Raw genomic sequence first — 17,068 nt, 5'->3', positions numbered from 1 at the left:
ACTTATGTGTTTTCGTGTGTTTTTTGCGTGCGTGCGTGGGTGCGTGCGCGCGCGTGTGTGTGTGTGTGTGAGCGCCTGCGTGCGTGCGTGCGTGCGTGTGTGTGTGTGTGTGTGTGTGTGTGTGTGTGTGTGTGTGTGTGTGAGTGTGCGTGTGTGCGCGCGCATGTGTGCGTGTATTTGTCATGACGTAAATTGGTAAAGAATAATTTTATTGGAGGAGTAATCATACGTATGTTTCCAATGAGTTTTAAAGTGAATATGACATAGAAATAAACTAATAATCATGTAAATTTATCTAATTCACAAGTGTGCTTACCGTCATGAACTTATATTCTTTTTTAAGGCTTACTCCTCCGAAATTAGTCGAAGAATTGTTGGGAAACTCGGTAAATCTGTGAAGCTGGACATTATGCTTTTCTTGTTCCCGGATAGCAATACTATCCAAACGAGAGTACAATCACCTCATTCTGGCGTCGTAAGTTTAAAACCTACCACAATGAGCTCATAAAGTTTGCATTACATCCTATCGCCTGATGATTTTATTCAGCTGAGGGAAGGGTTTCCCAAAATGGCGAAAAAAAAATTCGCAATGAAAAAAAAAAAAACATCTTGGAAATGATCAAGAAGTTTACGAGAATTCAAATTTTTTGTCCTCATTCTTTCTGTAGAAATTTAGCTACAATTTACATTTTCAAAGCTAAGTGTTTTTCCTCAATGAAACGATATTCTTTCATAAAATTCTAAAACTGATTAGATTTCAAGTTTAGACTTTCGTGATTTAGTCTGTTTTCAAGCAATGTTTAGCGTTCGATTTGGACTTGGCTCTAGCAGTGGTACCGAGAATTAGATTTGACATATTTTTGTACTGTACTTGTATAAGAAATATTTTCGTGGCTTTACCCGCCTATTATAAGTAGCAAATGCAGAATATGTGTATATTCAACGTAGAACATTAATTCTTCCATGATTGAAAATTTTTAAAGCCTCAGAAATGGGCGAAGAAACCTAAGTTCCTTTGTAAGGTCGTCATTTTTAGAAGCTCAATAATGAGAAGCAGAGACAGAGAGAATGTGGCTGATTTGACGGGGCTGTAGGAGAGGTTTCTGACGGAAATAACGCGATTTGATCGCTCTAAGAAGTGAAACCTCTCCAGAGTACAATTGTCCAACAAGTTGTGCTCCAGATGAACTAATTTTTCCGTGGATCAGGTCGATTTGGTCGACTTCCTCCTGTGACACGCTGTAGATGAAAACGGCGCCGAGGTCGATTAGATCCTCTTTTTGGCTAAAGAAGACGTTTTCCCCCTCTCGAATGGCCAAACCAAAGTCTGTGATTTTGACAGAGCCTGTTCTGTCAATAAGGATGTTTCTTGCTGCCAAATCGCAGTGAACAAGTCCAACCTTGTGGACGTGGCGGAGTCCCTTAAGGCATTAAAGCCAGACAGATTTCACTTCACTCTCGGTGAAGGAGAGAACCTGTTCGGCCATCCGTTTGACGGTGTCCTCGAGGCTAAGATCCATGATGTCCAGAACGAAGTAGACCTGATGGTTCTCCTCCTCTCTGATGACCTCTTGCAAACAAATAACGTTTGGGTGTCTACCGAGGGTCCTGAATGAGGCGATCTCTGTGTTCAGCCGGTCATACATCAAGTCAGACAGCCTGCAATACTGCCAGCCAGCCAACCGGCCATACTGCCAGCCAGCAAGCCATACAGCCATACAGCCAACCAGCCAGCCAGCCATACAGCCAGTCAGCCTGCCATACAGCCAGCCAGATAGCCAGACAGCCAGTAATACAGCCAGCCAGCCAGCCATACAGCCAGCCAACATACCGACTATACAGGCAACCAACTGCCCATACAGCGAGGCATCCAGCCAGCCGGCCATACAGCCCGCTAGCCGGTCATAAAGCCAGCCAGTTAGCCAGTTACCCATGCAGCCAACCAGTCGGCCATACAGCTAGCCAGCCAGCTACTTTTGTGATTTTTTTTCCATTGCATATGTATAGAAAAAAATTCAATACCACTTTCCGCCTTATATTGTCTCTGCCGCTATTGAGGGACCTAGTGACACCCCTACGGATCAAAGTTTCACAGCGTTCTTTTTGATCTCCACTCAAGAAGAATTCTTGTTATCTTTTATATATCTATATTTCTTTATCATCATTTTACTTATTTGTTCATCTTATTTATTTATTTATTTTTTGCTTCAACCACCTCAGTGGTCATCGCCAGTGAAATGCAGATGACGTCTCCTCCTTCTTGATCCCCTTCCGTTCCGGGTGGCACTGTTTCTTGTACTATGGCTGCCGTCAGGTGGTTTTATTCACTTCTCCGTGGTGACCCCTTCATGAGGTCAAGTAGTTATAACATTATCATGCCATTCAAAACGGCATAGAAAATGTGAGACAGTTTCATCATCAATATATTCAAAGGTGATGATGTTGATGATGATGATGATGATGATGATGATGATGATGATGATGATGATGATGATGATGATGATGATGATGATGATGATGATGATGATGTGATGATGATGATGATGATGATGATGATGATGATGATGATGATGATGATGATGATGATGATGATGATGATGATGATGATGATGATGATGATGATGATGATGATGATGATGATGACGACGATGATGATGATGATGATGATGATGATGATGATGATGATGATGATGATGATGATGATGATGATGATGATGATGATGATGATGATGATTATCTTGACCATTAAAAAAAAGTAAATGATGTGAACTCGATTATCGCATATAATAATAATAAAAATATTATCAATATATACGCCATTAAAGTTGAAAAAAACACCATTATCATATCGTTCGAGTCGCTTTAAAAATGTATAAATAAATTAGTTAATTCTTCGATGAATTTTTTAAATAAATATACTACCATTACCATAACATTCCAACCATTTCCCTGAAAATAGTAAGAATATTTCGTTTCTAATGTCTAAATTCCTTCAATTTTCGAAAGGAAAATGCAACCATTACCATACTCTTGGTCCACTGATGGAGACAGAAAGTGACTTTCTTTTCATAAATGTCTCATAAATAAATAAATCGTTCGCAGTGAGTACAAAGAAGAGGAGATTACATGACGATTGTATTTGTGTTCACTGTGTTCATTTTTGTTCATATTTGTGACAAAGAGCTTCTACCAGTGTGTCACATGCTACAGTAATGAGAGGTATAGAAGACACACACACACACACACACACACACACACACACACACACACACACACACACACACACACACACACACACACACACACACACACACACACACACACACACACACACACACACACACACACACACACACACACACACACACACACACACACACACACACACACACACACACACACACACACACACACACACACACAATTTTTTTTTAATAGTTTAGATAAAATGAGATATGAAGACGGGATCCCACGAGCATAGCTCCCTTTCCCATAAAATACAACTAGGTAAATACAACTAGGTAAATACACACACACACACACACACACACACACACACACACACACACACACACACACACACACACACACACACACACACACACACACACACACACACACACACACACACACACACACACACACACAGACACACACAAACACACACACACACACAAATATCGGTAAATAATGAGCTCTGAGCTCACTGCCGTAGGGTGGTGTCTGGCTGTCTCGACAGAGACTGCAGCAGATACGAGGTGATAACATACACAGAAAAGCTTTAATTAGCAGCGGAGGATGAGGAGAGTAATTGTTGGCTGCAAGCCCTCTTTCTATATAAGAAAATAAGGAGGAAATTAGTCTTAGTTTCGTTCCGTAGACCGAATGCCAGACCCTCGGGGCTTCACCTCTGGATGGGATAGATGATTCATTATTCTTTCCAAGGTCAGATTAATCTTTATGTGTGGTTTTCCTTTAATTAACAAAGAGGAGGAGGACGAGGAGGAAAAGGAGGAAGAGGAGGAGTCCATTAACTAGGACGGGCAAGACGGAAACCTCGAGTCAATGGTCATCTATGATGCGCAGCCCGGCGGTCAGGCGGAAGGCTCTCACGAAGTCACGTCTGCCTCACCGGAGGACATCGAGAGAAGATCCCGAAGACCTAAGAGGAGGATCCGGACACGAGACCTCAACGGAAGTCAACTGGAGTGATACAGGAGAAATAGACGAAAGAGGACGTATTGATTGAACACCTCGATGGAAGATTTAATCGTAAAAATTAGAAAATAGAGGGGGAAGAAAACCCTTGGCAAAGGACCTGGAGGGAAAAAGCTAAGTAAACGAACGATGTGAGAAACCTAACCAAAGGAAAAGAACTAGAAGGAGAACCTAGTCAGAGAACCTAGGTAGAGGATCTAAGTAAAGGACCTAGACGGGATGTCTAATCAAAAATTCTAAGAGGAGAACCTGAGGAAAATATCTAAAAAGAACTAGGAAGAAGACATGAAAAAATGCGGCAAAAGTCTAAAAGGCAGCCCTAGGCAAAAGACCTAGATGGGAGATCTAATCAGAGGAACTAGGTAGAAAAACTATTCAAAAAGTCTTAGAGGGCATCCCTAGGCAAAAGACCTAGACGGGAGACCTAGACAGATGATCTAGTTACAAAACCTATTCAAAAGTCCTAGAGGTCCACACTAGCCAAAGACATAGACGTGAGACCTAGATAGAAGATCTAGTTAGAAAAGCTATTCAAAAAGTCCTAGAGGGCATCCCTAGGCAAAAGACCTAGACGGGAGACCTAGGCAGAAGACCTAGGTAGAAAGGCTATTCAAAAAGTCCTAGAGGTCATCCCTAGGCAAAAGACTTAGACGGGAGATCTAGGCAGTAATTCTAGGTACAAAACCTAGAAAAAAAAGTCCTTAAGGGCCACCCTAGGCAAAAGACCTAGACAGACCTAGACAGACCTAGGCAGAAGATCTAGAAACAAAACCTAGCAAAAAATAGTCCTAGAGGGCAACCCTAGGCAAAAGACATAGACGGGAGACCCAGGCGGAATACCTAGATACAAAACCTAGGAAAAAAAGTTCTAAAGGGTAACCCTAGGCAAAAGACCTAGACGGCAGACTTAGGCATCAGATCTAGGTAAAAAAAAATATATATATAGAAAAACGTCCTAGAGGGCAACCCTAGGCAAAAGACCTAGACGGGAGACCTAGGCAGAAGATCTACATACAAAACCTAGGAAAAAAGTCCTAGAGGGTAACGCTAGGCAAAAGACATAGACGGGAGACATAGGCAGAAGATCTAGATACAGAACCTTGGAAAAAAGTCCTAGAGGGTAACCCTAGGCAAAAGACCTAGACGGGAGACCTAGGCAGATGATCTAGGTCCAAAACCTAGACATAGGGTCCTAGAGGGCAACCCTAGGCAAAAGACCTAGACGGGAGACCTAGGCAGATGATCTAGGTACAAAACCTAGACAAAAAGTCCTAGAGGGCAACCCTAGACAAAAGACCTAGACGGGAGACCTAGGCAGATGATCTAGGTACATACAAAACCTAGACAAAAAGTCCTAGAGGGTAACCCTAGACAAAAGACCTAGACGGGAGACCTAGGCAGAAGATCTATATACAAACCCTAGGAAAAAAATCCTAGAGGGCAACCCTAGGGAAAAGACCTAGACGGGACACCTATGCAGAGGATCTATATAAAAACTCTAGGAAAAAGGTCCTAGAGGGCAACCCTAGGCAAAAAATCTAGACGGGAGACCTAGGCAGTAAATATAGGTACAAAACCTACCAAAAAAAGCCCTAGAGGGCAACCCAAGGCTAATGACCTAGACGACAGACCTAGGCAGAAGATTTAGGTACAAAACATAGCAAAAAAGTTCTAGACGGCAACACTAGGCAAAAGACCTAGACGGCAGACCTAGGCAGAAGATCTATATACAAAACCAAGGGAAAAAGTCCTAGAGGGTAACACTAGGCAATAGACCTAGACGGGAGACCTAGGCAACAGATCTAGGTAAAAAACCTAGACAAAAAGTCCTGGAGGGGAACCCTAGGCAAAAGACCTGGACGGGAGACCTAGGCAGATGATCTAGGAACAGAACCTAGACAAAAAGTCCTGGAGGGGAACCCTAGGCAAAAGACCTAGACGGGAGACCTAGACAGATGGTCTAGGTACAAAACCTAGACAAAAAGTCCTATAGGGTAACCCTAGGCAAAAGACCTAGACGGGAGATCTAGGCAGATGGTCTAGGAACAAAACCTAGACAAAAAGTGCTAGAGGGCAACCCTAGGCAAAAGAACTAGACGGGAGACCTAGGCAGAAGATCTAGATACAAAACCTAGGAAAAAAAGTCCTAGAGGGTAACGCTAGGCAAAAGACCTAGACGGTAGACCTAGGAAGAAGACCTAGGTACAAAAGCTAGGAAAAAAGTCCTAGAGGGTAACCCTAGGCAAAAGACCTAGACGGGAGACATAGGCAGGAGATCATATTACAAAAACTAGCAAAAAGTCTTAGAGGCCAACCCTAGGCAAAAAACCTAGACGGGAGACCTAGACAGTAGATGTAGGTACAAAACCTAGACAAAAAGTCCTAGAGGGCCACCCTAGGCAAAAGACCTAGACGGGAGACCTAGGCAGATGATCTAAGTACAAAGCCTAGACAAAACGTCCTAGAGGGCAACCCTAGGCAAACGACCTAGACGGGAGACCTAGACAGATGATCTAGGTACAAAACCTAAACAAAAAGTCCTAGATGGCAATTCTAGGCAGACCTAGACGTGAGATCTAGACAGTAGATCTAGGTACAAAACCTTTACAAAAAGTCCTAGAGGGCAACCCTAGGCAAAAGACTTAGATGGGAAACATAGGCAGAAGATCTACGTACAAAACATAGACAAAAAGTTCTAAAGGGCCACCCTAGGCAAAAGACCTAGGCGGGAGACCTAGGCAGAAGATCTATATACAAACCCTAGGAAAAAAATCCTAGAGGGCAACCCTAGGAAAAAGACCTAGACGGGACACCTAGGCAGAAGATCTATATACAAACCCTAGGAAAAAAAATCCTAGAGGGCAACCCTAGGCAAAAAATCTAGTCGGGAGGCCTAGGCAGTAAATCTAGGTATTAGATAGCAAAAAAGTCCTAGAGGGCCACCCTAGGCAAAAGACCTAGACGGCAGACCAAGGCAGAAAATCTAAGTACCTAGCAAAAAAGTCCTAGAAAGCAACACAAGGCAAATGACCTAGACGGGAGACCTCCGCAGAAGATCTAGATACATAACCAAGGAAAAAAGTCCTAGAGGGTAACCCTAGGCAATAAACCTAGACGGATGACCTAGACAGCAGATCTAGGTAAAAAACTAGACAAAAAGTCCTGGAGGGGAACCCTAGGCAAAAGACTTAGACGGGAGACGTAGGCAGATGATCTAGGAACAGAACCTAGACAAAAAGTCCTAGAGGACCACCCTAGGCAAAAGACCTAGACGGGAGACCTAAGCAGATGATCTAGGTATAAAACCTAGACAAAAAGTCCTAGAGGGCATCCCTAGGCAAAAAAACCTAGACGGGAGAGCTAGGCAACAGATCTAGGTACTAAACCTAGACGAAAAGTCTTAGAGGGTAACCTTAGGCAAAAGATCTTGTCGGGAGACCTTGGCAGAAGATATAGATACAAAACCTGGGGGGGAAAAAAGTCCTAGAGGGTAATCCTAGGCAAAAGACCTTGAAGGTAGACCTAGGCAGAAGACCTAGGTACAAAAGATAGGAAAAAAGTCCTACAGGGTAACCCTAGGCAAAAGACCTAGACGGGAGACCTAGGCAGCAGGTCTAGGTACAAAACCTAGCAAAAAGCCCTAGAGGGGAACCCTAGGCAAAAGACCTAGACGGGAGACCTAGACAGTAGATGTAGGTACAAAACCTAGACAAAAAGTCCTAGAGGGCCACCCTAGGTAAAAGACCTAAATCACAAGTTGAGATGTTACTATAATTGTTAACTATAATATGTACTAATAATGAATTTAGAATATACTAATAATAATAAGTTTAGAAGGTACTAAGAACGTTATTGTGAACTAATAATGACAAGTTTAGAATATACAAACAAAGAAAATTCAGAAGGTACTATCAGTAGTGATAATGAAAAAATTAGAATATACTAATACTGACAAGTTATATAACAATTAAAACAAGATTAGAAGGTACTTTTAAAGATAACATTAATGTGTACTAATAATGAGAATTTTATAATATACTATTAATGAAGAGTGAGAAAATACAATTAGAATCTTTATTGTGTACTAATAATGACAAATATAGAATATACTTATAACGACAGGTTGAAAAGGAACTGTTAATGATAACTTTAATGTGTACTAATAAAAACAAATTTAGAATATATTTTAGTAGTGACAAATCTTTAACGTTAATGATAACTTTAATGTGTAATAATTTTGACAAGTTTAGAATATACTAATAATTAAAAGTTAAAAGGTACTGGTATTGGTTAGTGTAGAAGGTACTATTAATGACTATAATTTTCATTAAAGATAATGCCAGGTTTAGAAAATACTAATATAAACAAAATTAGTGGGTAGTATTAATAATAGATTTAATGTGTACTAATAATGTCAAACTTGGACTATAGTAATAATTAAAAGATTAGAAGATACTATTAATGATAAGTTTACTAATAATGACGAGTTTTTAATATACTAATAACGACATCTTTAGAATATACTAGTTTAAACTATAATAATAATGACAACTTTAACATACTAATATTGCCAAGTTTAGAATATACTAATAATGACAAGTTTAGAATATTCCAATGTAGACATATTTAGAATATACGTATAATGAGAAATTTGGAAAGCACTATTAATGATAACTTTAATGTGCACTAATAATGAAAAGTATAGAACATTCTAATGATGACAAATTTAATGATGACAAGTTTAATATCTTTGATGTGTACTAAATAATTACAAGTTTAGAATATTCCGATAATGATGCTATTAATGATAACTAATAATGACGAGTTTAGAATATACTAAAAATTACAAATCTAAAGGGTACTGTTAGTGATAAGTATCGAAGGTACTATTAATGACTTTAATTTTTACTATTGATAAGTTTAGAACATAATAATAATGTCATGTTTAGAATGTTTAGAATATACTAGTTTAAACGATAATAATAATGACAGGGTTTAATGACAGCTTTAACATATTCTAATATTGCCAAGTTTAGAATATACTAATAATAATAACTTTAGAACGTTCTATTAATGATAAGATTGATATGAAGTATTAATGACAAGTTTAGAATATACCAATGAAGACATGTTTAGAGAATACAGAAGTTTAGAAAGTACTATTAATGATAACTTTAATGTGTACTAATAATGAAAAGTATAAAACATTCTAATGATGACAAGTTTAAAAGGTACTATTAATGATATCTTTGATGAGTACTTACAATGACAAGTTTACAACATTCTAGTAATGACAGGTTTAGAAGATACTACAAAAATAACTAATAATGAGTTTAGAATATACTAATTATTACAAGATTAAAGGGTAATGGTAAGTTTAGAAGGTACTATCAATTACTTTATTTTTTACTAATGATAAGATTAGAACATACTAATAATGTCAAGTTTAGAATGTACTAATAAAAACAAGATTAGAAAGTACTTTTAATGATAAATTTAATGTGTACTAATAATGGCAAATTTGAAATATACTAATAATATTAATTAGGATATACTATTAATGATAAGTTTACTAATGATAACGAGTTTTGAATATACTAATAATGATATGTTCAGAATATACTAGTTTGAATTATAATAATAATGACAAGGTTAGAATAATGACAACTTTAACATATACTAAAATTGCCAGACTTAGAATATACTAATGATAACGTCCTATTAATGATAAATTTGATATGAACTATTAATGACAGGTTTAGAACATACTAATAATGACAGGTTGAAGACACATTTAGAATATACCAATATTGACATGTTTAGAATATACGTATAATGAGAAGTCTAGAAAGTACTATTAATGATAACTTTAATGTGTACTAATAATGAAAAGTATAGAACACTAATGGTGACAGGTTTAAAGGGTACTATTAATGATATCTTATAATGACAAGTTTAGAACACTCTAATAATGACATATTTAGAAGATACTATTTAGAATACTATTTAGAATAATTATTAGAATATACTAATAATGACGTGTTTAGAATATACTAATGATGACAAGTTTAGAAGGTAATATTTATGATAACTTCAATGTTTATTAATAATAAATTTAGAATATACTGATAATAAGAAGTGCGCGATAAATGATAAATTTTATTTGCACAAATAATGACAAATTTAGAATGTGGTAATAATCGATAATTTTGATCATTTTATTGTGTTGTAATAATGTCAAGATTAGAATATAATAGTAATAATAACTTTAATGTATATTGATACTAACAAAATTCTCTTACCAATATCTTTAACGTGTACTATTAAAGAAAGTTTAGAATATACTAATAATGGCAAGTTTAATGTGTCATGATGTCATATTCAAAAGGTACAATTAATTGAAACTTTAATGTGTACTAATAATGAAAAGTTTAGAGTTTTTGAATAATGACTAATAAATACACTAATAATGATTACTAATTAATGTTTAAATTATACTAATAATGACAAGTTGAAAAGGAATTATCAATGATAACTTTAATATTTTCTAGTAATGACAAGTTTAGAATATCCGATTAATGACACTTTTAGGTACTTCTAATAAAAACTTTAATGTGTACTAATAATGACAAATTAAGGTTATGGTATTAATGATAATTTTAACGAGTGCAAGTTTAGGGTATACCAATAACGACAAAATCAGAAGATTCTTTTAATAATAAATTAAATATGTACTAAGGATGACAACTTTAGAATATACAAGGTTATACAACTTTGGAGGCTACTATTAATGATATAATTAATGTGTACTAACTATAAAAATTGAGAATATACTATTATGGGTAAGTTTATAACATACTAATAATGACAAGTTTAGAAAGTACTATTAATGGTAAGTTTAATGTATAGTGATTATGATACGTTAAGAATATACTTAAAATGACAAGTATAGATGATACTAATAATGACAAGTTTACAAGATACTATTATTAATAACTAATACTAATAATGATGATTATAGAACATGCTAATAATCATCATATTAATGACAAGTTCAGAATATACTAATAATGAAATTTTAGAATATTCTATTAATGATAATGGCAACCTTAGAATATGAAAGTACATATGATGATTATAGAACATGCTAATAATCATCATATTCAGATACTATTAATGAGAACTTTAAAGTGTACTATTAATGACAAGTTCAGAATATACTAATAATGAAATTTTAGAATATTCTATTAATGATAACTTTAAAGTGTACCAATAATGGCAACCTTAGAATATGAAAGTACATATTGAGAAAGTACTATTAATGATAACTCTAATATGTACTCATAATCACGTTTAGAATATACTAATAACGACAAGTTTAGAAGGTACTATTAATGATAACTTTAATATGCACTAATGATGGCAATTGTAGAGGATACTGATAATAACAAATATTAGAAAATATTATGACAAGTTTAGAAAGTACTATTAATGGTAAGTTTAATGAATAGTAATAATGATACGTTAAGAAAATACTTATAATAATAAGTTGAGAAAATAATGACAAGTTTACAATACAAATAATGATCAGATTAAAGTTACTATTAATGATAACTTTAATGTGTAATATTAATGACAATTTCAGAATATACTAATAATTAAATTTTAGGACATTCTACTAATGATAACTTTGAAGTTTACCAATAGCTTAGAATATGAAAGATAATTACATGTTTAGAAAACACTATTAATGATAATTCTAATATGTACTCCAGTGTACTAATAATCACATAATTTGTACTAATAAGGGCAAGTTTAGAAGGTACTATTAATAATAACTTTAATATACACTAATAATGGCAATTGCAGAGGATATTCTTAGTATATTCTAAACTTGTTACTATCAGTGCATATTAAAGTTATCATTAAAAGTATATTCTAAATTATTAGTATATTCTAAAAAAAATTATCATTACTACATATTGAAGTTATTATTAATACCTTCTCAACTTGTTATTATTGGTATACTCTAATCATGTCATTATTAGTACACATTAAAGTTATTCTAATTAGTACCTTCTAAAATTGTCATTATGCTAATTCTTACATTATTAGTACACATTAAAGTTATCATCAATAGTATCTTCTAAACTTTTCATCATTAGTACATTCCAAACTGCTCACTATTAGTAAAAATTAAAGTTACCATTCTAAACCTTTGATTACTATGATATTAACTTATCATTATTAGTATATTCTATTCATGTCGTTTTAGCTACATATTCTCTTCTTGTTTTTATTAGTACATCATGATGTTATCATTAATAACACCTTCTAAACTTGTCATTATTAGTATATTCTAAACTTCTCATTATTAAACAAATTAAGGTTATCATTAATAGCACCCTCTAAACTTATCATCATCACTATATTGTAAACATGTCATTATTACTATATTCAAAAATTGTCATTATAAGTACACATTAAAGTTTTCATTAATACCACCGTCTAAACTTTTTCATCATTAGGATAATCTAAACTCGATATTATTAGTATATTCTAAACTTGTTATTGTCATCATATTCTAGACTTGTCAATATTAGTATAAGTTATCAGTAGGAGTACCTCCTCAAGATGATATTATCGGTATATTCTCAACGTAAAATTGTCATTATTAGTACATATTAAAGTTTTAAGAAAGAATGCCTTCTAAACTTGTCATTGTCATTATTAGTACACCTTCTAAACTTGTCATTATTAATATATTTTAAACGTCATTATTATTATAGTCTAAACATTTCATTGTTAGTATTTCCTAAACTTTTAATTATTATCTTATTCTAAACTACTGACTATTAGTACGTATTCAAGTTATCGTTAATATCTTGTCATTATTACGATATTCTAAATTTGTCATTATTAGAATATTCTAAGCTTCTCATTTAATATGTTCTAAACTTGTCATTATTAGAAAACAATATAAACAGTAAAATATACTAATACTGTAATGGCAAGTTTGTAATATACTAATAATGACTAGTTTAAAAGATATATTAATAATGCATTTAACTTTGACAAGTTTAGAAGGTATTATTAATAATAACTTTAATGTGTACTAATAACCAGAAGTTTACAATATAAAAAGAGGTTTAGAAGGAGGAGTACTAATAATGGAAAGATATGCCAATAATTACAAGTTTAAAGGGTACTGTTCTATATGTTACTACAATTATTAACTATATGTAATAATAATGACAAGTTTAGAATTTAGAATATACTAATACTAATAAGTTTAGAAGGTACTAATAATGATAACGTTGATATGAACTAATAAAAAAAATTAGAATGTACTAATACTGACAAGTTTAGAATATAACAACAAAAACAAGATTAGAAGGTATTTTTAAAGATAACATTAATGTGTAGTAATCATGAGAATTTTAGAATATACTAATAATGAAGAGTGTGAAAATACAATTAATATATTTATTGTGTACTAACAATGACAAATATAGAATATTTGTAACGACAGGTTGAAAAGGAACTATTAATGATAACTTTAATGTGTACTGATAAAAATAAGTTTAGAATATATATTCTAAACTTGTTTTTATTACAATATACTAATGATGTCAAGTTAAGAAGGTAATATTGATAATAACGTTAATGTGTACTAATAACGAAAAGTTTAGAATATACTAATGTTTAGAAAAAACTCTTAATGTGTACTACTAATACTAGAATATACAAGTAATGAGAAGTTTAGAAGATACTACTAATAATAACTTTAATATGTAGCAATGATAACAGGTTTATAATATACTAATAAAGAAAAGTTTAGAATATACTAATACTAACAAGTTTGGATAAGTTTAATGACAAGTTTATAATGTACCAGCAATGACCAGTTAAGAAGGTGCTATTAAGTATAACTTTAATATATACTAATAATCACTGGTTTAGAATATACTTACAATGATATTTAGAATATGCTAAGACTGACAAGTTCAGAAGATACTGTTAAAGGTAACTTTAATGTTTAGAAATAATGACAAGTGTGGAATATACTGATAACGATAAGTTTAGAAGGTTCCACTAATATTAACCTCTAAACTTTGACAAGTTTGGCATGTATTTTAATAGTAACTTTTATGTGTACTAATAATCAGAAGTTTACAATATACTAATAATATAATCAGAGGTACAGATATGTGTACTAATAATGAAAAGATTAGAATATACCAATAATTTTAAGTTTAAAAGGTACTGTTAACTTTAATTTTTACTAATAATAAGCAAGTTTACAATATACTATTAAAGACAAGTTTAGAAGATAAATTATAAATTCAGTATATACTAATAGTGAAATACTAATAATAAAAATTTTAGAATATGGTAATAACAACAAGTATAGAAGGTACTATTAATGATAACCTTAATGTGTGACAAGTTTAGAATATAGTAATAATGAGAAGTTTAGAAGGTAGTATTATTGACAGTTTCATAATGCACTAATAATTAAAAGTTTGGAAGATATTATTAATGATAACGTTAATGTGTACTAATAAATACAAATTTGGAATCTAATAATAATAACTTTAATGTGTTATCAAAATCAAAAGTTTAGAATATACTGATAATGAGAAGTTTAGAATAATTTAATAATGACAATTTTAGAATGTACTTTTAATGATAACTTGAATGTGTACTAGTAATAGTAACCTTAAAGTGAATTAATAATGACGTATACTAATAATAAGTTTAGAATATATAAATATAGACAGGGTAAGAAATATTGATGACAACTTTAATATATACCAACAATGAGATGCTTAGAATATACTAACAATGACAGTTTTAGAAGGAACTATTAATGATAACCTTAAAGTTGAGTAATAATAACAAGTTTTTAATATACTAATAATGACAAGTTTAGAAAATACTATCAATGATAACTTTTCAATATACTAATAATGACAAGTTTAGAAAATACTATGAATTTAGAATGTACTAATACTGAAAGGTATACACAAGTAATAAAAAAGATTAGAATAAAAGGTAATGATGATAACATAAATATGAACTAATAACGGAACGTAAAAATGAGAAGTTTAGAAGATACTTTTAATTAAAAACAAGTAATAAAAAGTTTAGAATAAAAGATAATGACAAGTTTAGAAGAATCTAATACTCACATGTTTAGAATATAGCAATAATGATAAGTTTAAAAGATCCTATTAATGATAACTTAAATATGTACAAATAATGAAACGTGATAATGAGATGTTTAGAAAGTACTGTTAATGAAAACTTTCATGTGTACTAATAATGAAAGTTTACAATATACTAATTAAGACAAGTTTAGAATATACTAATGATAAGTTGAGAAGTTACTATAACTGTTAACTATAATATAATAATAATGACAAGTTTAGAGGGTACTATTAATGATAAATCTAATGTGTTCTAAAAATGACAAGCTTAGAATATACTAATATATAGGTTCTGAAGGCACTGTTAATGGGTGCTAATAATGAGAATTTTAGAATATACCAATAGTGATAGGTATAAAAAAAAGGTACTAATAGAAAAATTAATTTGTATTATTAATGAAAAGTTTATCATATGATGATAATAGCTTAGAATACAGTATTGATGAAAACTTTAGTGTCTCCATGTTTAGAATATACTAATAATGACAAGCTTACAATGTACCATTAACGAGAATTTTAATGTGTCCTAATAATGACAAATTTAGAAGGTACGACTAATAGTAATTTTAATGTGTATTAACAATTTAGAATATAATCACGATTATAAGTTTAGAAGGTGCTATCAGATATAACTTTAATTTGAACAAATAAGGACAAGTTTAGTATATACTAATAATGACAAATTTAGACCGTTCTATGAATAAATAATATGTTTAGAAGTTACTATTAATGATGACTTTAATGTGCACTAATAACATGTTTAGAATATACTTATAATGAGAAGTTTATAAGGTACGATCAATTATAACTTTAATATACTAGTAAGGAGAAGTTTAGGATATACTAAATAACAGGCTTTGACGGATCTACTAATGAAAATTTGTACTAATAATCACAAATTTAAAATGTACTATTGATGACAAGGTTAGAATATTTTAAGAACGATAATTTTAATGTGTTCTAATAAGAAGAGGTTTATATTATCCAAATAATGAAAAATTAGAAAGGTATTTTTAATTATAACTTTAATGTCTACTAATAATGACAAATTTAGAATATAGTAATAATGACAAATTTAGATTATACTATTAATGATTACTTGAATGTGTACTAATAAGGCAAGTTTATAATATACTAATGATGTTAAGGAAGAAGGTACTGTTAACGTGTACTAATAATACTAGAATATACAAATAATAAGATTAGAAGAGACTACTACTAATAGCTTTAATATGTATGGATAATGATTATAAGGTTTACAATATTTTAATAATGACATGCATAGAAGGTTACATTAATGATAATTTTAATGGGTAGTAATAATGACACGTTTAATATATATTAACAACGTAAGGTTTAGAAAATACTAAACCTGACATGTTCTAAATTTGTCATCATTAGTATATTCTACACTTGTCATTAAAAATTAAAGCTTGTCAATATTTGTATGTTCTAAACCCTCATTAACAATACTTTCTAATGTTGTCATTGTTCGAAACATATCAGTATTAGTATATACTAAAGACATCTTCTTGGGTATTCCAAACTTTTCATTATACTAATATATTCCAAAGTTTATCATTATTCTAAACTTGTCATTATTGGTACATTCTAGACTTGTGAGTATTAATACATAT

Source organism: Oratosquilla oratoria, chromosome 2 (assembly GCF_046742065.1).
Source record: "Oratosquilla oratoria isolate Oo_2021 chromosome 2, ASM4674206v1, whole genome shotgun sequence".
Taxonomy (NCBI): Eukaryota; Metazoa; Arthropoda; class Malacostraca; order Stomatopoda; family Squillidae; genus Oratosquilla; species Oratosquilla oratoria.
Note: the sequence above shows the minus strand (reverse complement) of the source record.